Below are 23,719 nucleotides of genomic sequence, written 5' to 3' on the forward strand. Positions count from 1 at the left end.
TCTAGAATTTGTCATAATGGTTGGGCTGGGCTATACCCATATTTGGCTCAAGTACCTTAATTTATCTTCAAATAGTGGACCATTTGGCTCTCCTATGTTTTATGAGGACTATGAACCAACAATATTCATAAGTAATGAACTTCCTGGTCACATGGTTAATATGATGCAAAGTCACCTGTTACAACATAGAATAAACACACGAACTGAGTTTCTGCAGAAGAGAAATGATAATGTATCTCGTAAAATGATTATCAAAATCCATCATATTTGTCTTTCATAGAAAAGTAAAAACTGGCCAGAAATGTTTATACCTCCAAGTATAGGCAAATAATAAAGATAAAGATTATTATTATTATTATTATTATTATTATTATTATTATTATTATTATTATTATTATTATTATTATAAGAATAAAAATTCATTAGGTGAAGATGAAAAAATAGAGTAAAACCTGATAAAGTCGGATTGTTTATATACTGTAACAAAAGTTTATTTTGGTAGAAATCATTTTTATTGCTGTTCACAGATATGTTATTCTTATGAAAGGCGAGTAATTATATCCACAACTATTTTCCCTGTGAAAATAAACTTTTGTAAAATTCTGTATATAAAAGTCAAACATGGTAAATTGCAGAATATTGAATCCTTATTAATATATGTGCTTGCCAATTATTGTTTATGATGAAAGAGTGATGGAACGGAGAAAAATTCTCTCCGGCGCCGGGACTTGAACCTGGGTTTTCAGCTCTACGTGCTGATGCTTTATCCACTAAGCCACGCTGGATACAACCCCGACGCCGGTTAGAATCGTCTCAGATTAAGCTCCATCTCTTGGGTTCCCTCTAGTGGCCGCCCTCTCCACTACGTCATAGATGTCTATGAACGCAGGACCGAAGTCCATACATGTGTTGAGGTGCACTCGAATGAGTGACTGGTTGGCCGGGATCCGACGGTATGGGCGCCGTCTTAAATCACGAAGTGATTTATTACGCATATCATATATATTTTGATGTACCGAAGTACATATGATATTTCCATGCAGATATTCTGCGTCATCACTCTTTCATCATATGATGACACAGAATATCTGCATGGAAATATCATATGTACTTCGGTACATCAAAATATATATGATATGCGTAATAAATCACTTCGTGATTTAAGACGGCGCCATACCGTCGGATCCCGGCCAACCAGTCACTCATTCGAGTGCACCTCAACACATGTATGGACTTCGGTCCTGCGTTCATAGACATCTATGACGTAGTGGAGAGGGCGGCCACTAGAGGGAACCCAAGAGATGGAGCTTAATCTGAGACGATTCTAACCGGCGTCAGGGTTGTATCCGGCGTGGCTTAGTGGATAAAGCATCAGCACATAGAGCTGAAAACCCGGGTTCAAGTCCCGGCGCCGGAGAGAATTTTTCTCCATTCCATCACTCTTTCATCATATGATGACGCAGAATATCTGCATGGAAATATCATATGTACTTCGGTACATCAAAATATATAAAAAATACATATAAATTATTGTTTAATTTACGAGATTCCTCCCCACCTGTTATTGTAGGGTTGGCAGCACTTCAGTTACCCAGATCTGAACCTGTGTTCTTCTGGCAATACAGTGACTAGTTGTGTTTATATGTTTTAGACAGCACGGCTGCCATCCCAGCATGCTAGAAATGTATACATGACAATGTTAGACAATCACTACAAAAATTACATGAGATGCCATACTGAACACATTAAAACAAGAGTTTAAGTTGATGACCTGTCTTTATTTAATTTTCTCCAATAAAATCCATGTTCTAGATTCTGTGACTTCGTACTTTGTAAAAAAAGAAACTGAAAAATCTTGATGAAATGTTTTTTGATAAGCACTGGATGCCATAAGTGCTCTTGCTGTCCTCCATTATGGAGCAGCAGAATTTCGCTCTTGGAGTAGTTTTCTGTGTTTATGCAACACACTGTATCCCTGATTCTAGATGGTGGTGATTTCTTGACTTACATCTTAGTAAGGAACCCATTGTTATTTTGTCGTGGACTTCATATTAAAAAAGTCTCTCCAGCATTTCAATTCCTATTTTCCTTTCCCAAAGCCTTCCACATTGAAGAGAGATCAAGATACATTTAGATCATGCATGATAGGAGCCCATGAATGAAGTTCATATATATAGAGGAAGGGAAGGTTTCGAGAAAGATTGTCTCAGAATTTTATGTATATCCAGACTAATGAGAACCATCTTTACTTCATTCTCCTCTTCATATACAACATCACATCATTAATTTAGCATAAATTCTTACATGTGGAAGGCAATAATTGTGCGACTGTCTCATATTTATAGTATGTCTTAATCTCATTTTTTATGTACTTTATCCCATATTATTTGATTTAAGGGAAGTATAGTCCACACCATTAATCTATATGCCAGTAACTGATTTAAAATACATTTAAGATTGTCTTGTGTTAAGCATTAACCAGAAGGGTTATTAGAGAAGAAAAATTCGGTCCAGCGCCGGGGATCGAACCCGGGTCCTTGGTTCTACGTACTAAGTGCTCTAATCACTGAACTACGCCAAAGCTTAATCCACAGCACCGGATCGAATCCCTCTCCTCCAGTAGATTACCCAGAAGAATTAAACAATCTGTACAGAGGGACTAATATGTTTAAGGATTTTTCTGAATACCATAACATCGGATATTTTAATGTGAGTTTGCCATAACTGACAAAGACAGATCCGTTTTGTTATCAATATAATGTTGCCAATGTGCAGAATGTTTTCAATAAAGTGCCTTCTTTTGGGGACCTTACACGTTCAATAATACTGTTATTACTGAATTTCGTTACTGCATCATTACAGTACATCATGACTTTTCCCACCTTACTTACTCACTATTAATGTCATTACTTTTCTTCAGTACCAGTTACGTCGACAAGGAGCATACATTGATTGTGTCTTCATCTGGGAATGGATTTGCAAAGAAAAGCATTGAGGACGAAAAGTCATGTTAAGCCTGGTATTGGATGAAGGAATGGTTGAAAAAACGTGACAGTAAATAAGTGACATAAAAGTTACTCCTTAGTATTATGAACAGTAGCCATCTGATCCTAATAAACAAAATGTATTCAAATACCTATTGAATGAGAATGGACAACAATTTCTCCTGGGCAGTTTGTACCGCAACATCAAAAGAAAAAATTATAAGACATTGTCTTCCTAAATATTGCAGTTAACATAAATCATGTCTTGCAAATATTTATGCACATGTAATGAACAAATAATAGCTTAAATCACTAGGCTAGTAAGCTAGTAGTGTTTTTGCTAGAGTTATTGGAAAGATGTCTTTATAAGCATGATGTGAAAAGTGCAGAAATATTACAGTATTAATATTTATTTCATAATATCATTTAGCTGTAGGCCTAGATTTGCATAGACTGGTTGCTCATAGTTGTGAATTTCAAAGAAGTTTCGAAGAACATAATTTTCTGAATCATTTTCCTTTGGAATGAACTCATTTGTATTTGCTTCGCACTTAAGGATGTTCACCACTAGCGACACAACCTTCCAGAACAGCTCTGCCATTTGAACTGAATAATGATAGATAATGACGCTCAGGCCCTCACATGATCATTATTAATGACTGTATCCCTTCCATTCACCAGTACTGATGCACTGTAATCAGAATATCTGTACCTGCGTCATTATCGAATCATTACTTGCCATCATTCTGTCTCTAAACACCTTAAGCAATCAGTAATACTGTCATTATTTCTGAGTAATGAAATGACCATATTATTGAATGTATAAGGTTCCCATTTGTCAGGAAGGAGATCATTATCCTTATGAATGAAGACTTTGAGTTACTCTATGTGGTATAATACATTGCTGTTCTAAATTAGTTGCCAAAAATAGTTTCTAATAACTCTATAAATAAAAAAATTGTTCCATCTTACTGTCTTTTTGCTAATGGTGGGTAATTGGCTGTTTGTCATTCACCCATATGATTCCAGTTGTGTAGACAGTCGAAAGTTCAAAGGCTTCTATGCCATCTCTTGTGATTCCTATAGTCAAATGCCCATGGGATATTAAATATTGAAATAGGGCCTACCACCACAAAAAAAGATTATGATTATCACTAAGTTTTAATAATAATAATAATAATAATAATAATAATAATAATAGTAATAATGGCTTTATTTAACCTGGTAATATCCCATGAAGTTGGTCTTTTGGGGAGATAATAGAGCAAAATAGTCTCTTGTTGCTTTCTGCTCAGATGATAAAGAAAATGGTGAATTATGCAGAAATGACAGGGGAACTAGGAGTATCCTGCCTCAACAATTTTGCCTACTACCAGTTTCATTTGAATTCATCACAATTTGAACACAGGTATTCTTGATACAAAACCGACACACTAGCAATTTGGCTAAAGCGTATGTAGAGACATTAGTTTATGGTTCAATATCAGAGAAAGAACTATTGTTGTATACATCTCAAGTCTGATTAGTAAAGTATGTTACTAGATAATGTTGTATGCAAAGGAGGGGAGAGGAAGTGGCCAGCCTACCCCATCATCTCCTGGCTTAGTTGCCTAATGAGTGATGCTTTGTTGGTGTCACTCATGACATTCCAACTCATGTTCGGACTGTTGGCTAAACATACGAACATAGCTGCTGTATTATTGAAGCTTGGTTTTAATACAATAAGAAAACTTAAAGGCTCCCTCCAACCAAAAATCACATGTTGGGATTATCATATATACTCTTTTCGCTGTAAGAAAAATCCTAATGTAAACACAAGCACATGACTGTCATATCCGTAATTGGCTTCCGGTCGAAACACATAGCTTCGTATTTGGAAACCATAACCTTGTATTATTTGAAAATAAAAATTGAATTCTAGTTATTAAATACGATGAAACATTATAACTTCACTCACATGTAAAACATTATGTAAAAGAAAAGCTACTTGTATATTTTCTTATTTATTTTGAAAGCGGATGAATACTAAGAGCCTAAGAGTAATACCAAGGTAGTCTGTTCTTGTAACACACTGGTGCCACTTGAGCTTGTTTTCGTAAGCACATGATAGTATGGCTTCTGCATCCTCTGTTTGTGAATTACTAAAAATAAGAGTGGAAACACTCTCAAAAGGGGAGAAAAACAAGTAGTGTTGAATGTCTATAATAAGTTAAATGAGTTGAATCCAATTAATTAATTATAAGGTAACAGTTTCCTAAGCAAACGAATGCATAGTAGTGAGGTTAGGTCTACTTTGACGAGTAATGGGAAATGTTTAACATGAAACAGAATGTACAACACTTACTGAGAATCGCTGACACCAAGCTGCAGCCAATCAACCCTCCCTTCAGTTACATGCCATTGTTTACTGTACAATTATTCTTACAACGAAAAGATTATAGATGATAGTTTTCTGTCAGCTATGAACAATGAAAAAAATTGCGACTTTCTGTGACAACTAGGAGTCCAGTTACAAGTTATTAACTACTATATTGCTGATGTCACCTCTACCACATACCTGTTGCTGTGCACTACGAATTTGTATTGAAAGTGTTTGTTGTAGCTAATAATGCAATAGTTGTTCCTGTATAATCGCATAGATTTTAACTTGTCTAAAATTAAGCTCTACCATTTCGAACCTCAGACATCAGAATATGAAGAGGAGGATGTATTTTTTATCATGTTCACTCAGACCATTAAAGAAATTACTTAAACCAATTCTGCTTTCAGTGGCTTAGATGTACTTAGATAATTTTAAAAGAAAAATTGAGATTCTTATGTTAGATTGCATTGTAATTTTTATTCCTGATTATACTTGTTATGTAGACAAAAGACCGGAAAAAAGAGAGAGAGCAAGCAAGAAAACAATTAAAAAAAATGACTGAACATCTTTATTACGTATTTTACTTACAGCATGGTTTAAAACTCCTCAAATGTGGAATATTGAAATTGCTCAATTCCTGGGATGATTCTGGTCGAGGTACAGGCGCAATGCATTTTGGGATATTAACTGCATAAGAGTCCTCTTCTAATGATAATGATACCTCATCTTTCACAGCTCTCATGATTGTGTTCATTACATTGTCTCTCCATGTGTTCTCATCTCTCTCTCTGTAGTGTCTTGGTCTTTCTCTTTCTGTCTCTCTTGTCCTGTTCTGGTATTTGTGTCTTTTATTTTCATGGCATATTTCCTCTCTTTCTCTCTCTCTCTCTCCCTCCCCCCCCCCTCTCTCTCTCTCTCTCTCTCTCTCTGTGTCGTGTCCTGGATTTATCTCCACTGAGTCATTCTATGTGAAAAAGCAAATTTAGCCTCCATGCTGTGGCACACTTCTTTCAAATCTATTTGAAATTTTGTGGCAAAGGAACTATGGATCCTTGAAAAATAACTGCAAAATATTTTGCCTCAAATGATAGTCGTTTTTTAACAGAGGGGAACTGAAACTTGTAAGAAATTTGTTTATTCATGCTTACATTTTAGTCACAATGAATTGCTAAAATAATATATCTCTAGAACTGGATTAGGTAGGTCTAAAAAACTAACACCACTTGCACCTCAAATACAGATCTAGCATCTGAACACAAAACATTGGTTATTGATTTCAATCTCTGCTGTAGAAAAATAGAAGGAATCAAGTTTTCTTTCAACATGTACTGTAACATAAAGTGTCATGATAGAAGTTGGCACATACAAAATTAAATGAAACCTATAATTGAGATTTGTCAATACTTTTATCATAAAATTAAAAAAATATCATTTTTTTTATTTACTTTGAACAGAAATCAAATAAATCGTTCAAAACAGCAAATAATACTTTAAAACTAATACATTTTATGACAGTTCAGACCATGTTTTCATTAATTGATATGCTTGATATCTATTCATCATCCACCCAATCAACATATTTTGTATGGAAATGTTTTGTCACAGTCAGTATTGTGTTTTCACAGAGGCTATATTGACGTCCAGCTATTGTTTTGGGAGTTCTATAACTGCAAACAAGTCTTCTGTTTTGATCAAACAGGTAGGGCTATCTCCTTTCTGGGGACAATGAAAGGCTTTAAAGACGCTTACTGTGGTTATCATTTTTTTCATGACAATTCCAATCCACCATTTTCCTTCATAGTTGCAAGCAACAAAACTGTATAAGGCAGTCTCTTCATATGAAATATTGTTAAAATGTTCTGATGATTTGAAGACAACTGTTTCAAAGGATGCCTTTGATTCAGAAACCCTAGAAACTCTCAATGATTTTGTATCAATTGGAATGAAACTGTGATTTTCTCTTGTGTGTGGAATTTGCAAGCAATTGCTGTAACATTTTTGACCTCTTCTTCAGTCTCTGATACATCTGCCTGAGTGACATAAAGTATTATATGCCTGGAATATTTTCTTCAGCAAAATTAAGCAGATCTTCTACTGTAAGAATTTGTTTACCATGTGGCCTTTGAATACTTTGGCTGCAAGCTGCTTTGTTATGTCACCTAGACTATCACATGGACTTGTGCTATGATAGCAAAGAAATTTCATTTTGTTTCAATCTGAAAATCATTTTTATGATTCACTACAGTACCAAAATGTTTTCTGTTTTAGTATTATGGTGTAGCTCCATCACCAAAGTAAATTATTATTATTATTATTATTATTATTTTATTTTATTTTTTGTTATTATGAATTGTTATAATGTAATTTATGAAAGCTTTCTGAAAGGCATAAGATGTGCTTGTGATGTGTGACATGCAGTCATTAATAATGCACAAAGCAAGACTTTATGGTTGAGATGGAGGTTCAGTTTGGTACATATACATTACAACAGGTTGGAGAGTAACCTGATCATTGGTCCCGTGATAACCTTATAGGCCTACTCACTGTTTTTCTTCCCGAGAAAAAGGTATGGAACTCTGCGTAGAATATATTATAGCAGACGGAGAGATGATTACTGTCCAGTGCGTGGGGAATTTTGTCGTTTTTAACCTCCTTTTCGTCCAACTATAAGACTTTCAAGACCTAACTGCAGTTCAGAGAAAAAAAAGGTTAAAAACGTAATTGTTAGCACATTTCTCGGTTTATAACAAAAAGGTGCCAGGCACATTCTGCCAGAAAAAAAGCATCTTACAATAAATGTGTAGTTTTCTGAAAAATCTACTAAAACAATACATTCATGTTCCTTTAAACTCTCCTTGCGTTGAGTTAGAAACTAAGCCTGGTATCGTGCAATGAAACTGTATGTCACAAGGTAATCCATTTGTCAATAAGGTTATCAATAAATTCTTCCACAGGTGAAATAGCAGTCACTAGTGGTAAGCGATTTAGTTATTATCCACTGTTAGTGAGAAATTTCAGCTTTTCCAATAATGGATCACGAACTGCTTGAGGACCAGGTCAACTGTCACATATGTTTCACAGATTACTAAACAAACCATTTGCTTAAGGATATTACTTGCATTAAATTCCTTAGGTAGATTTGCACCTTGAACCATGAGGTTTATATTTTGGTGAATAAAACATACACTCAAAATGAGTTTCCTCAGCTCCTCCTAGAATGCAGTGTTTTGAACACAATTCTGCAAATTTTGAAAATTCAGTATTCTCTGTTGGATGTTTCTCACAAAATGCAGCATTATACCTTTGTTTCGTGCAGACAGGACCCATCTTATCATGATTCAGAAAGTACTGCCAAAGGTGTGTTGATTTATTTTGTGTTTACATACATTTTAGAATTTAAAAAATAAGCAGAAAATGTACATATACATTAAGAAATATGTGACAAACACGTCTGCCAATTTAAATTGAGTTACTACTTTGCCAACAATTCTTGTGTTCCTTTGAGTTTAATAAAGTGCAATGTAAATAAATTAAGTTATTGATAAATAATTTCAAAATGCAACACTTTTTACTATGATACTCGTTCAATATACGTGTTTACTACTCACAATCAAAATTTCATTACAGTAGTACAATTAGATGTGTAAATACATGGGTCCTCCGAAAATTAATGCGTTTTTTGCCCTGTAACATATTTTCACTTTTTTTTTTTTTTTTCATTTCATTTATTATATTCCATAGATCTTACATGAGCAATGAAGCTTTAAGATGTGGAACAAGTCAAAATTTTACAATATTACAATTACAATTTTTACAAATTTGTACAATTTTTACAATAAAATTTTTTCACAATTTTTACATCTGAGCCAGATGTTAGTGTCGTAATAAAGGTTGAACCTTCAAGCTAATGTCCTGTTAGTTTGGTTGTCGTGCAACAAGTGAATACCCCCAGAATAAGGGTATAAGTACATAGGGAAACCATGGACCATATACTCATATTCCGAGGGGTATTAAAATAGTGGTAGAAGGCAGCTTACCGAAATGGTATCTGACATAGAGGTGCGTAAGAAACAGATGTATGTTAATGAATTCCTCACTGCCGAACAAACTGCACCCATTGACATCCATCGACACTTGCTAAAGGTGTATGGAAAATACAGTGGATACGAGCACAGTGAGGCCATAGGTAGTGTGTTTCAACAGTTGCGAATATGACAGTCTTTTGGATGTCCTGGAGAAACTGACAATCCTGAATGCTAATAGCAAACACTAGCTAAGCTGAAACTCTGAATTTCCAGAGTTAGGTCAGAAAAGAAAGCCTTTCACTTGCAACATAATAAGGCCAGGCCCCATACTAGTTTTGCGACCACCAAGGACATTGCAAAATTTGCCTGGGCTGTCCTACAATGTCCACCATAGTCTGGATTTAGAGCCTTTAGACTTCCATCCCTTTGAGCACACGAAAGATGGACAACATTTTCCAGACAAGAATGCTGTCATCGCAGCTGTAAGAAAGTGGCTTGTTTCTGATGGTTCAAATTTTTACAGACGCGGCAGACAGGCTCTTGTTTATCACTGGCAAAAGTGCATAACGAATTGTGATGACTATGTGGAAAAATAACTAATTGTAGTTGAAATCTTGCTCTATTTAACTGTGTTATTATGCTCTCTGTATCTGTTGTAGTTTCCATGAAAATGAATGGGAGGCATTACTTTCGGAATGACCCTTGTACATTAATTTTTGTGAATATGTAGCAAACACATTTCTCAACACACAACCTACTTTCGGAATGACCCTTGTACATTAATTTTTGTGAATATGTAGCAAACACATTTCTCAACACACAACCTACACAATGCACATTTTAGCTCTTCAATCTCCAAAACAACTACAGCTTCAGGATAGTGGCGTATTTCTAAAGGAAAAAAAAAAGGGCCCAGGATCTAGGATTTTGGTAGTAGCAAAAGTAGTCTTCTTCATCATCAATCATTATCATCATCATCATCATCATCATCATTTCCAAAAGAATACCTGTGGAAGAGATTGTTAGTTTCACGGAGTAGATCTCACTATGAAATTGTTTAAATCTGAATAAAACATATTTTTTTTATAAATACAAAATTTGACGAAAATATAAAAATCAGTAAAGCATCCTAGTGTCAAACAGCCTCGAAAAATAGTACCTTGGATCTGCCATGCCTGGAATATACCCCTGCTCTAGGGAAAATATTTTACATATTAGGTTCCACAGCCTATTTGCTGTTTTGGTATGGAATGACCCCTCTCTCAATTTCATATCAGATTCTCTCTTTATCTCTCTTTGTTATAATCTGATCTTTCTCTCTCCCTCTCTGTCGTGTCCTGGCCTTTCTCTCTCTCTCTGACGTGTCCTGGTATTTGTTTCTCTCAATTTCATGTTATAATCTTTCTGTCTCCATCATGTCTTCCTCTCTCTCACTGTTATAGCCTGGTGTTTCTCTCTCTTGTCTTGGTTTCTCATCTTCTAATCCTTCTCTCGTATCCTGGTCTCTCTTTTGTATCCTGATCTCTCTCTCTCTCTCTCTCTCTCTCTGTGACTATCGCAATCGAAAATGCAGCAATGTGGCATGATGTTGATTGCATATTGTATACCATGCTGCAAGGTTGTCTATGAGGTTGATTGGTAGACGTGACATCACCACTCCCAACTGCGCTGGATAAACTACCTACATGTGTAACTCGAGAGCTGTGATTAATACTAAACTCGGATTTTTTTTCGTGTGTTCTTTGAATTAACTCCCCCCCCCCCTCCGACTGATTTTTATCAGAGAGGGCCTTTAATAGTATTGGTAGCTATTATATTGTAGCTTGCACCCACAAACATACATTAGGGCTGGGTTTCAGAACAGTTACTCTGAAAATTATATAAAATTTGTAGTCATTGATATGCAGAGTTTTTTTTTTTTTTTTCCATGAAATAAAGACTGATTGCATTTCATAATTACAGTTCATTTTAATCTAAATGAGTATGGTAATTCGAACTCACTCAAATAAAATGGGATGAAGCTGCATTAACAATTTCTTCAGTTTCCAGTGTGTTTCTTGAAATAGAATTATCTTTTTAATTGTTCTGATCTACACACATGAAGATTGTGCCTACAGTCATTGAAGAGAAATTATCCTATTTTATCATTTGCATAATTGCTAATAAAAAATTAAATTCAGTAAATGTCAACAGTTTCTTTCTTAGCAAATTGTTAAGAAGATAACAGCTGCAGGCAGAAACTTGCATTCATAATATTCAGTCCAATTTTGTTTTTATTTTAACAGTTCATACTATTTAGTCAATGTGGACTGGCCATTTCTTTTAAAATAGAAACATAACATTTGGTTGCTGTCTTAGGAACATAGTTTTGATGGTAATAGATACTAATAGAATCCGGTTTTTCATGGCCTTTAGCTTTTCAAGAAATTATATTTGTGTAATACATCTAAGATTAAAGGATTTATCTTCAATAACTCAAGAATTTGACCTGAACATTGTTATAAATATCTGAAATATTTTAAATTTCAAACACTTCAGTAAAATCTTGTAACTTAGACGTATTATGAACATTTTAAATTACATAATTTTAATTTTTATGCTGTTTAGCTACACTGGGAATGTGTGCGCCATGAGGAAGAAAGTTTTGAAAACTTCCAGTACTGATCACCTATACTCAGAAGTTCCGAAAAATACTTAAAAGCAATTTAAAAAAAAAACAGAGTATGGCCTACATTTAAAAAAACTGACAAGGAATGAAATAAACATCCTAACTAAAACACTCTCAATCATGAAATCCCTGGTTTTGTCATTGCTATGATGTGCTTCTTTTATAAAGGAGTGTAGAAATAGAAAGAGGGAGATATGTAGATGAAGCTGTTTCCTTTAAAAACTAGCCTAAGAAAAATTCTTTAAACAAATATAATTCAAGTTTTTATTACTTGACACATAAGTTAACAAGTTATGGCTCTTTTGACTCGTGGCCACAGCACCTTCTAGCCATATTGAGAATTTTCTCGACCCACCTACACCATTATTGTCTGACACTAAAGTTTGCTAAATAATCAAGCTGAATAGGATAAACATTGTATCTTGGTATAATCTGTTTCCCACAGAATTAGTTAGGCTCCCTGAGTAGGGAATCGAGTATGCTATTTTAAATAAATCTTATGTCCCTCATAATAATGAGGAAACATACTGAAATTTTTACTTCTTCCTTGTAATTTATTTTCTTTTCGAAAAACACATGATGAAGTAATTGCAAACAGCTTATTCCATTTGATCTTCAGTGTTTTCAAATTTATAGCGTGTTAGATAATATGGCTATTATAGAAAGTTTCACAACCCATTGCAAAGAATTTTAAAAGCACATGGGAAACTTATGCGGAGACTAAGTGGAAGACAGAAAATAGGAAAGACTGAGAATTCTGGGTTTGCAGTGAAAGACCTGACCTTAGGCAGAACACTATGAATGAATGGGAAACGACGTGAGTGGGAGACAGTATGGGAGAAAAAAAAAATTCATTGTTGGAGGAGCAGAGATTTATTTGTCATGCAATACATTCTTACCACTGTGAGCTTCCACTGCGAAAAGAACTCTACTTTAATGCAGTTTCTTGAATGAGACAGAAATGTACAATACCAACATCGTGATGCATCAAGGGACAGTTGACATTTCCTACATTGGGTACTTTGTAGTTGTATTGTATTACAGAATGTCCATAGAAATTTCCTGTTGTGAAGTGAGCAAGATCAATATTTAAATATTCTGTGAGTTCTGTTTTCTTAAAAGTCTGAATGTTAAACTTCTGAAAAGGGCTTAGTATCTTTCTTCTGCATAATCATTGTTCTTCAACATTTTCATTAACTGCCACAATTTTAGACATGAGGCAAATCTTTATTCAGCCTTGATGTATTATGTTTTTTCTCTCCAACTACATGAGATATTGAGTTAAAAGCTGATGAGAAAATGTCTGTAAATGAAATGAAGCCGAAGAGGTATTTTACATGAAATTACTTTAAAAATTTTTTTAATAATTATAAGTGATTATTTGAAGTTTAAAAAATGAAATAAACCTCAGAGATTTACAGCTTAAGTACTATTGGCACAGACAACACACAAGAATTTAATATTATAAGATGAGATTTCTTAAAAATGTATTGTATTCTGACATAAAATCCCCTCCCCCCTTTCCCGCCTCATTTTAATAAAATAAAAAGTATTTTCTGAAAGTCATATGCATTATTAGCTGCGTGGACTTTGTATAATCCCAGTACTGAATTTATTTATTTATTTATTTTTATTTATTTATTTTTTTTTATTTTTTTATTTATTTATTTTTTTTTTTTTTTGAAATTGTAAGCCATATAAATACAGTGAAAATACAAGAAGTTACCACTTCACAAAGGTAAACAATTGGTTCTTTTTGTGGACACTCTGTATTCAATGGTTGTGTTGTCTCTTTATGTCATGGTCATAAAACATCTTACAATATCTCAAGTTGTCCCATAAATTGCTGTTGTAACTGCCTTTCTTCAAATCTGTAAAAAGTCGGAAACACCAATGGGGCAATATTATGAAGTTGTGTTTTTAATTGTTTGTGATATTTTTAAACAGCAGTGATGAAGTGGACCATTTTGTTTATATGAAAGTTATGTAACTTTTTATGTAAATATTTTTGTGTATATTTGTTATGTTATTTTCTTTTTTTCTTCTTTTTATTTCGGTACATCATCTTGGCATGATTCATTGATTGTGAGTCAGGTGGAGAAAGCAATTCAAATATAGACAATTAGATACAAATCTCTTTGCTACACTTTTATTTGCAATTTCCTTGTTAGAAACCCAGATTTCGAGTCATGGCAAGTCCAAATGGAATTTGTTATGATCAAAGGTAATGTTGGAACGTATTTATTCTTCCTCCTTTACTTGGCCATTTCTCCACAATTCCCTCACATCTCTATTTACTGATGCAGAAAGCAATTGGAAATTGTTGCACTGTATTACAGGACACCAAGATCAAGATATTCCTAACTGAAATACGTCAAAAGGTCAAGTAATCAACGAGAATTACTGGAATTGATGCCATCACCTGGATTCATACATGGTACTTGAAAGGAAAAAGAAGAGAAAAGACAGTCACCATTACATTTCAGATTTGGTAAAGAAGTTGCAGAAAAAGCAGTCCTTTGTGAAAAAAGAAAAGAAAGAGAGACAGTAGTCATTATATTTCATATAATATATCCATATTATGGATTATAAAGTTCCAACTCTTTGCATGGAAACACATAAGTAATTGAAGTAGATTTGGTTGTATGAATATTACCCTAAAACTGTATTTATCACGTCTTTGAGCACTGGAGCTATCATGGCATATTCACTGTATGACCATCATCTGTGGTCTAATGATCATTGTGCTTATCATTGGGAGGTTCAAAGAGTTCAAAATTGATCAAGTGCCATAGATCTTTAAGGGCAATGAAAATCCATAATATGGCTTCTTTCGGAAGAAAAATGAAGCTGTGAATCCCATATTGTAGATTTGCAGCAGATGAAATAATTCTGACCTTGAAAAAGAGGGGTCCAGGCAAAATTGCTAGTTGTTTCATTGTTCATGTTTCCAGCTTCCCAGACAGATGTTACTGGTCTCAGAAAAACCTGAAAATAATCTACTACTATCATTATTACAAATTCTCTGAAGACTTTTGTACAAAGTCTTTAAAACTTGCAAAGGAATGGTGTTAATAATGATTAGTGCCTGGTGTTAAATATGTAGACACAATAGAACTGTTGCATTTGATAAGGGGCGTCTTGTCCTTTGGAGCTTTTGGGACTCAGCCCTGCATGAAAATTTGCGTAATATATTATTTCAGACATTTACGAACAACTCTCAAATATAGAGGAACTCTCGTTCTCTTTATAGTTAAGGTTTGGACTTCACCTGCGTGGAGGAGATGCTATATTTATCTGTTGAAGAAGCGACAGATAAATTCTAGCCCAGAGATGCTAGATCCCTTATACAGATCTTACGAGAGTGTGACGTAGTTCCTGGTTCGGTGTAATGGTCAATGCATGGAGATGATAGATCCTATAACACAGATGTTGTCAGTGAAGGTGCTGGGAAGGAGACGACTGTTGGGGCTCATTCAGTTCTGTCGTGGTCGTGTTCGTATCGTGGTAAAATGGTGTAATACAGTATCAGTGTGGACTGGACAATTCAAAACACATGTGATATTCAATACAGTTATGAATAAAGTCGAATTTTTATTACAAAAACCATTCCAAAGGTTAGGTGACCTAGAGAAACTTAATGTTAAACAGGACCAGATCATCTGTCTGTTAATATAATACAAAAACACAAAACGCAGTTACGATCTTTCAATTCCGAGTGGTACAACAGAAAGCGGTGGCTTACAGCTATTGAAAATAAGAAATCATTGTTTTGTTTTTATTGTTTGTTTGGTGGTGATGTTTCTTGGACTGTTAATGGCGTGAGTGACCTGAAACACCTTTTGGAAAGAATTAAATCCCAAGAACTGAGCTCTTCTCACATTGGAAACTCACTTAAATTTAATTTCTTTGGCAAGACTGATATAAGATCGCAGATAGATGAGGGACACAAAATTGCAGTTACATGTCATAATGAACTTGTTCACAAAAACAGACAAAATCTAAGCAGGATAACCGACTGTCTGAAATTTTGTTGTTGCCATGAAATTGCTCTTCGAGGCCATGAGGACTCACAAGATTCACTAAACAGAGGAGTCTTTTTAGATTTAGTAAGTGAAGTAGCGAAGATGATAGCAGCTTGAATAAACATCTAGAAGACTTAGAAGTGTCTAAATATACATCAGTCACAATTCAGAACGAATTACTTGATTGCATGTATGAAGTATATAAGGAGGCTCTTCAGGCAGATATTAATAATCCCATGTTTGTATCGGTGCAGGCTGATGAGACTACAGATATTTCAAACAAGACACAGTCATTATTCTTTGTTTTGTGCACGGCTTCAATGATTTAGAAGTCAACCATTCTATCTATTGCATCTGAGGTTAATGGGTTCAAACCTGGACAAAGGTGAAGGTGGGAAGTCCATGTAGATTTACAGCATTTAATTCAACACTGTCCATAATAGAGGGTTCCAGGCAAAATTTGTCGGCCATTTCTCGCCTATGTTGAACTAGAGTTGAAGGCATTGTTAAATAAATTACTATTACTATAGTGCTTTCTCATTGTACGAAGTACAAGGCATAAAAACTTGCCACCACCTTCTTTTTTCTTCAACTTTGTCATGTCTCTTTTTTTTACTCGTATATTACATGGAAGCAGAATTCGTTCACTTGTTACGAATTCTAAAATAATTTTGTAATTATTTATCTGAAGTATCTGTTGCATAATTATTTATATTCTACTTAGAGTTTTCCTAATTGTATTCTTCAAATCTTGTAGTCTCTCTCTCTCTTTTTTAATTCTATCTTTCAAATCTTGTTTCTAGGTATTATGTTTTCCTCCTTTAAGGTGGTATTTTTCTTTGTATTTTTTCTGCATCTTTTATGGTCACCTGGGATGCCAGGCAGACGACTTTATTAATTATTAACCCATTAGCGCCATGCATTGCCGTATGGCAAGATATAAACACAGAAAATATTTTATTCAATATGTGGACATATGTAGAAGGCCACAGTGATGTCAATTTTATTCTTTTGTTCATAGTTCTAGCGTGTTCATTGTTAGTTCTTGGTGCTGTGTCAAGTTACGAAGAAATGGTCATAGAATTTGAGTAAGTACATTGTTATTATGTAAAGCAATTTTCTTCTTCCCTCTTTTCTATTTCTGTATGTTAAATATACTTCAATAAATATGTTTATTATATATTATAAAAATTATAACCGAAAGTGTTTCAGCTAAGCCCTTTTCTACTTCAGCATTGCCATATATGGCAACGCTAGGCCCCTGTATAGTCCGATTTAGATATGAGGGCATGCTGAAAAGTAATGCCTCCAATTTTTTTTTTTTTTTTTGGTCGCTGTGATAGTGATAGTACATTGTCTTCAGTGAACTTTCTGCTTTCAGTGATTCAAGTTTCGTATTTCTGCCAGTAGAGAGCTCTGAGTTATAACCTGAAACATGACGGCATGTACTAGCAGTATGTCGGTGCATCTGAAGCAACGTGCTGTGATCGAGTTTTTAACAGCAGAAAATGTGCTTCCAATAGACATTCGTCTGAGATTGAAGGCTGTTTATCATGATCAATGTGTCAACATCAGTACTGTGCGACATTGATCTGCTCATGCTCGTAATGAATCTGGTGCAACTCTCGATTTGCGTGACAAAGGTAGCAGTGGAAGACCACGAACTGCAACTGATGACGCTGATCAGAATTATGTCAATTAATCAGTGAATCGTCGCATAATGCAGGAACACCTGTCAGTCCAGTGTGGCATGTCAAGAGAGCATGTGCAGGTGATATTACAGAACTGGGATTCCGGAAAATTTACGCACGATGGTGCCTCAAATAATCCTTCCTCACATGAAACAAAAGAGATTGGACATTTGCCAACAATTACTTCTGTGCTACAAGCGGGAAGGCGATGAATTCTTAAAGAACTTTGTCACAGGTGACGAAAGCTGGGTACAACACTTCGATACAGAAAACAAGAGGTTATCAATGCAGTTCTGCCACAAAGGATCACTTGCACCCAAAAAGTTCAAGGCTGTGCCATCAGCAGGCAAACTCATGCTTACAGTCTTTTGGGATATTCAAGGTGTTGTGCATATGGAATTCATGCCTAAAAGCACTGCCATTAATTCTGTAAGGTATTGTGAAACCCTAAAAAAACAAAGCACAAATTCGAAGAGTTCGTCCAGATATGGAGCAACCCCTTCTACAGCATGACAATGCTCGTCCGCATACCAGTGCAATGACAACAGAACACATTCAGGATCTTGGTTTCGCTACTGTTGATCATCCTCCATATAGTCCCGACCTGGCACCATCAGATTTTCATCTGTTCCCAAAACTAGAATACCTGGGAGGACATCTCTTTGATTCTGACGGTGCAGTGCAGACAGAAGTGAGGCTGTGATTCATTACGAGCATGAGCAGAACAACGTCACACAGTACTGATGTCGACACATTGATCACAATAAACAGCCTTCAATCTCCATTGAATGTCTATTGGGGGCACATTTTCTGCTGTTAAAAACTCGATCACAGCACACTGCTTCAGACACACCGACATACTGATGGTACATGCCACCATGTTTCAGGCTGTAACTCAGAGCTCTTTACTGGCAGAGGTATAAAACTTGCATCACTGAAAGCAGAAAGTTCACTGAATACAATGTAGGCTACTGTCACTAATATTTTTAACTATATTTACAGCGACAAAAAAAAAAAGGAGGCATTACTTTTCAGCATACTCTCGTATTTACATATACAATATTTTCCATTTTAGGAGAAGCTTCTCTCTCACTGAAGTAATGGATATTATACATAATGCCAACATTGATGGGGATATCGACATATTTATTGAGCCTCCAGAACCAAATGTAGATACAGACCAGGATTCAGGAGACGAAGGAGGGGAGGGTAAGTTACAATTTGAATGGAGAATAATTTATCCCATAAAATTTAGACTCAAGCTGATTTCTCCAAGGCTATAATATTGATTTCTATTTATTTCCACAGATTAGTCGACAGTATATCATCCAGGCAATTACGGTCTAATGCAGAAATAATACTATGAATAATGAGGGAATAGATATTGATTATAATGTCAGTGACTCATTGGTAGACCCACCAATAACAATGTCTGTTGCGGGTCAACAGTGTGTTCAGCTATCACCTGCAGTAAGACAAATTCCAACCTCTGCAAATACACTGTAAATTGGATGGCAGAGAAAGAAAAGGAGAAATTAAATAACTGTAATATTCGATGGGTAAAAGGAGCAGATTTTGACATTGAAAAACCAACTACATTTCCAAGTTTAAATTATTCTATGTACGAACATATGTCAATAATTCAAATTTTTTAGCAATTTATTGATAGTGAATTGAGTGAATATTTAGTTGCGGAAACTAGACTGTATGCATTGTTTCCAAATTTTGCAGATCTGAAGATAACTGCTGATGAAATGCAGTGTTTCATTGTGATTTTATATGTTAGTGGTTACAATACCTTGCCATCTAAGTGAAATTACTAGGACACTAATGATAACATGAAAAATTTGCCTATATCTCAGTCCATACGAAGAGATAGGTTCCTTCAAATCTGTCGTTTCTTACACTGTGCAGACAATGGAATTGACAAAAATGACAAAGCTTGGTAAATATGTTCTCCAATGGAAATGTTGAAAAAAAGATGCATTGATAATTTTGTGCCGAAGAACACTGTCATAATCATGAAAGTGTGGTGAAATATTACAGACGTCACAGCTGTAAGCAGTTCATCCAAGGTAAATCCATTCGATTTGGCTACAAAATATGGAGCCTAAATATTAAAGACTTAGTTGGTCAATTTTGAACTGTACTAGGAAAAAAGACCTAAATCAAACCTGGACTATGAGAAGGTATTCAGAAAGGCTGCTAGTCCATTACTTGTACTATTTGATGAACTTCCTGATAAAAAGAACTTAAAGTTCAATTTTTACATGGACAATTTATTCTCTGGTGCAAATCTTTTTTCATTTCTAACATTTCATGGGTACACAGCAATTGAGGGGTTTGGGGGAAAAACCAGGCAGCTCCAATTTTTTTCATTTTTGAGCTATTTATGCATAGAGAAAGAAAAAAATATGCTCTATGATTTGGTCGAAGAACCAGGTAGTTCCAAGAATTACATTCACAGTTATAATGCATTTTGGACCTGCCTCTTTCTGTACATGCTTATTATTTGGCGGTAAGTTTTTCTTCATTATCTCGGAAAGTACTCAATTGGAACTGCCTGGTTTTTTCCCCCAAACGCCTTAATTGGAACCATTCGTAGAATTAGAATTCTCAAAGAGTGTCCCTTGACCAGTAAAAAATGTTTTTCGAAGAAAGACCAAGGATATTTCGAGACTGCTATGGAAATGAATGACAGACATCTGTATATGCAATGGATGGATAATGCCGTCGTTACTATGATATCCACCTTTTGGCACCCAAGAAATTACGCAAATGAAAAGGTTTTCACAGAAACAAAAGCGAAATGTAATGATCTCAAGACCAAAATTGATTATGAAGTATAGTTCGTACATGGGCAGCACCAATCAGATGGATCAGAATTTGAGCTGCTACCATAGTGGCATTTGGGGAAAAAAATGGTATTGGCTACTGGTTACCTGGTTATTTGATGTTGCCATGCAGAACAGTTGGGTGTTGTATAATAAAGCATATAATCAGAGAATTTCTCAACTGGACTTCAGAAGAGAAGTGGCTAATGTGTATCTACAGAGAAATCAGGTATTAACCGAAGTCAGCTGGAAGACCAGCTGCTTAGCCAGCATCATCACCAGACATTCGGGTACCAGATTCTGTCAAATACCATCAGTTGGACCATCTTGTGCAACGTACAGAAGAGAAGAAAAAGAGAAGATGTGCTTGGAATTTATGCAAGTTGATTGTGAGAACACTATGTTCAAAATGCAATGTCGGTCTGTACATTGACTATTTCATTCCATTCCATTCCCGCTAATTTGATTCTGATGTTATATTATCATTTTTATAAATGTATAATCCTTAAATGACTAAAATAAAATAACGTATGTTACGGCTTCATAATTTATTATACTTTTAAGTTAAACTTATTTGTGTACAGCCAAAACCATTTCTAAGTTCATAATAAAGAATTGCTGAAAAGAGATCACAGAGATGCCTAGTATTCCAGATTATTTTGCATTCCATTTCTTAGAGTTCCAGATTACTTATTTATTTTCCAGTGACGAGAAATGACGATCAAGTTATTTTCTCTCTAGCTTCCCAGTACAAGCTAACAAGGTCCTCAGTCTGTTGTGCATTTGGGTTTAAGGCTGGGTGCATTTGGGTTTAAGGCTGGGTGCATTTGGGTTTAAGGCTGGGCAGAACAGAAGGTGTTGTTTGTCCATGTTTTGGTCAGGGTTGTTGCACAAAACACATCTGTTGGATTGGTATATGCCTATCCTGTGTAGATGGTGAGAGAGGCAGTTATGTCCTGACATCAACCTAAATTTTGCTACAGCTTCCTTGCAGCCTTTATATTTTACTTCCGTTGATAGTTCATCAATTTTTTCCCATGACTTTCCTCTGGCAATAGTTCATCAATTTTTTCCCATAACTTCCCTCTGGCAGCTGTTATATTTTCTTGCATGTTTTCCATTTGAAATGCTTTCTTGATTTCTTCAATCTTTCTACAGAGGTTTGATTTGGAGTGAATTATTGCTTGAGTTTTAGTGCCTTTTTTGGCAAGTTAATCTGCCATTTCATTGCCAAATAGTCCAACATGTAAAGGTATCCCCTGGAAAGCTATTAACTTGTTTTGATGTCCTAGGTGCTTTAGGAGTTTACGGCATTTCAGATTATTTCGCGTCTATTTTTTAGCATTCCAGATTATTCTGCATTACATTTTTTAGCATCCATTCTTTCCAACACAGCTTCGTTTCTTATTATGTCTGTCCACTTCACACACTCCAGCCTTCTTCATATCCACATTTCAAATGTTTTTAGTCGCTTATGGTAATGGCAAAATTCTTACAAAGTATACATAAGAAAATAGAAAATAATAACTATTTTTATTTCTGGACATCTTCTAGGCAAGAAATAAAGTAACCAAAATTAAAATTAAAAAAAAAACACACACACATTATTTTGACACTAATGGGTTAAAGCAACATTTCTCAAACTTTTTTGAAGTGGGGACCACTTTTTTAAGTGAGAACAGATCCGAGGACCACCTTACTCTTCCCTTATAAAGCAAATTTATCATTTTTGTAATATATTTTAATACCAGTATACAGTGAAACCTCGATTCATCATTTTGTTCTGGACTTCTGAAAAAAAAAAAATGGTGGAAACGGGAACCTGTCTGAAATGAATATAAGCAGTCAAATTTACTTATAGTACACACACGTATTCATATACTAAAGAATGTGTGGTACATGAATGATTTTTTTATTAACTCACTTCATTTCTTGTTAAAAAAAGTCACTAATTTTCATTTGCTTACTTGCACCTTTACTTTTTAAGCTAAACAGTAGCTTCTCAATATTAATAATGTTCACTTGGTGTCTGTTGGCGATCTCGTGAGCATATATGAACGCTCTCATGGTCTCGAACGCACTTAGTGCTTCTTGAAAACTCGGCACTGGTTTGGGATCAACTTCATCATTATCATCACTGTCGACTTGTCCCTCCTCCATGGAACTTCCACTCGCCACTTCCTCACACATTCTTCCACAGAAAGCACACCACATGTCGCGAGTTCTTGGTCCACAGACACATAAGCGTCGAAATCAATGCCAGCGGTTCCTGTCTCTAGTTGAGTCCAGTCTTCGTCTTCATCATTTGTGTTAACTTCCGACATGTCTGACTCTTCATTTCTGTCCCCATAACTACATTTTACGAAACAGTTCTGAATTGTGAACTGAGTCACTTGTTGCCATGCCGAAACAATAAAGTGAATGGCCTGTAGTATGTCTATCTTCATTTTTACCTCTTTCCTTTCATCCATCAAACATAAAGCCCTCTGTACTAGCTGCTTCCTATACGCCTGCTTGAAGTTCTTTATAACTCCTAAATCAAGTGGCTGTACAACACTGGTGCAGTTTGGAGGATAAAACATCACCTTCACATTCTTCAAAGAGGATGTGTCTGGAGAATGTGCAGCACAATTATCAATAAAAAGGAGGATTTTCCTGCCTTTTGCACCAAAGAATTTATCAAGAACGTGAAGAATGTCTCTGAAAATCTCCAATGCCATCCATGCTTTGGAATTAGCATAGTATTTCACAGGTAGTTTCTTCACGTTTCTGAAACACCGTGGTTTTGCAGACTTGCCAATAACGATGGGAACTTGTTTGTCTGAGCCATCGGAGTTTGTGCACAGCAGTACAGTCAGTCGCTCCTTCACACTTTTGCCTCCGTGGCAGGATTCTCCTTTAAGTGCCAGCATACGGTCTGGAAGACAGTTGAAGAAGAGGCCTGTTTTATGTGCATTATAGATGTCCCGAGGCTCGTACTCTTCTAGCAGCTCCGGGAGTCTTTGGAACCAGAGATCCGTGGCGTTGGTGTCCACAGCAGCACTTTCCCCAGCCAGTTTCTTAAACACCAAGCCATGGCATTGTTTGAAACGAGAGATCCAGCCGTTCGATGTAGAAAAGTTCTCAATCC

General features: G+C 35.5%; 1 protein-coding gene and 1 non-coding gene across 3 annotated transcripts in view; both read left to right on the forward strand.

Annotated features, from left to right (window-relative positions):
• Mkk4 (MAP kinase kinase 4) overlaps nt 1-23,719 on the forward strand; it is a 280,839-nt gene that overhangs the window by 177,448 nt on the left and 79,672 nt on the right. Inside the window, exons 12-14 of one of the 2 annotated variants that reach the window (XR_011333900.1) lie at nt 14,379-17,152; nt 18,831-18,964; nt 19,064-21,141. The exons of the other annotated variant lie outside the window; for it this stretch is intronic. The gene's annotated coding sequence lies outside the window, so the exon portion shown is untranslated. Of the gene's footprint in view, nt 1-14,378; nt 17,153-18,830; nt 18,965-19,063; nt 21,142-23,719 lie in introns of those variants that run through there. 2 annotated transcript variants of the gene reach the window in all.
• On the forward strand, nt 1,346-1,417 carry TRNAY-AUA (transfer RNA tyrosine (anticodon AUA)). Its single transcript has one exon. It is a non-coding gene; the product is annotated as a tRNA-Tyr (tRNA).

Source organism: Periplaneta americana, chromosome 9, assembly GCF_040183065.1.
Source record: "Periplaneta americana isolate PAMFEO1 chromosome 9, P.americana_PAMFEO1_priV1, whole genome shotgun sequence".
Classification (NCBI taxonomy): Eukaryota; Metazoa; Arthropoda; class Insecta; order Blattodea; family Blattidae; genus Periplaneta; species Periplaneta americana.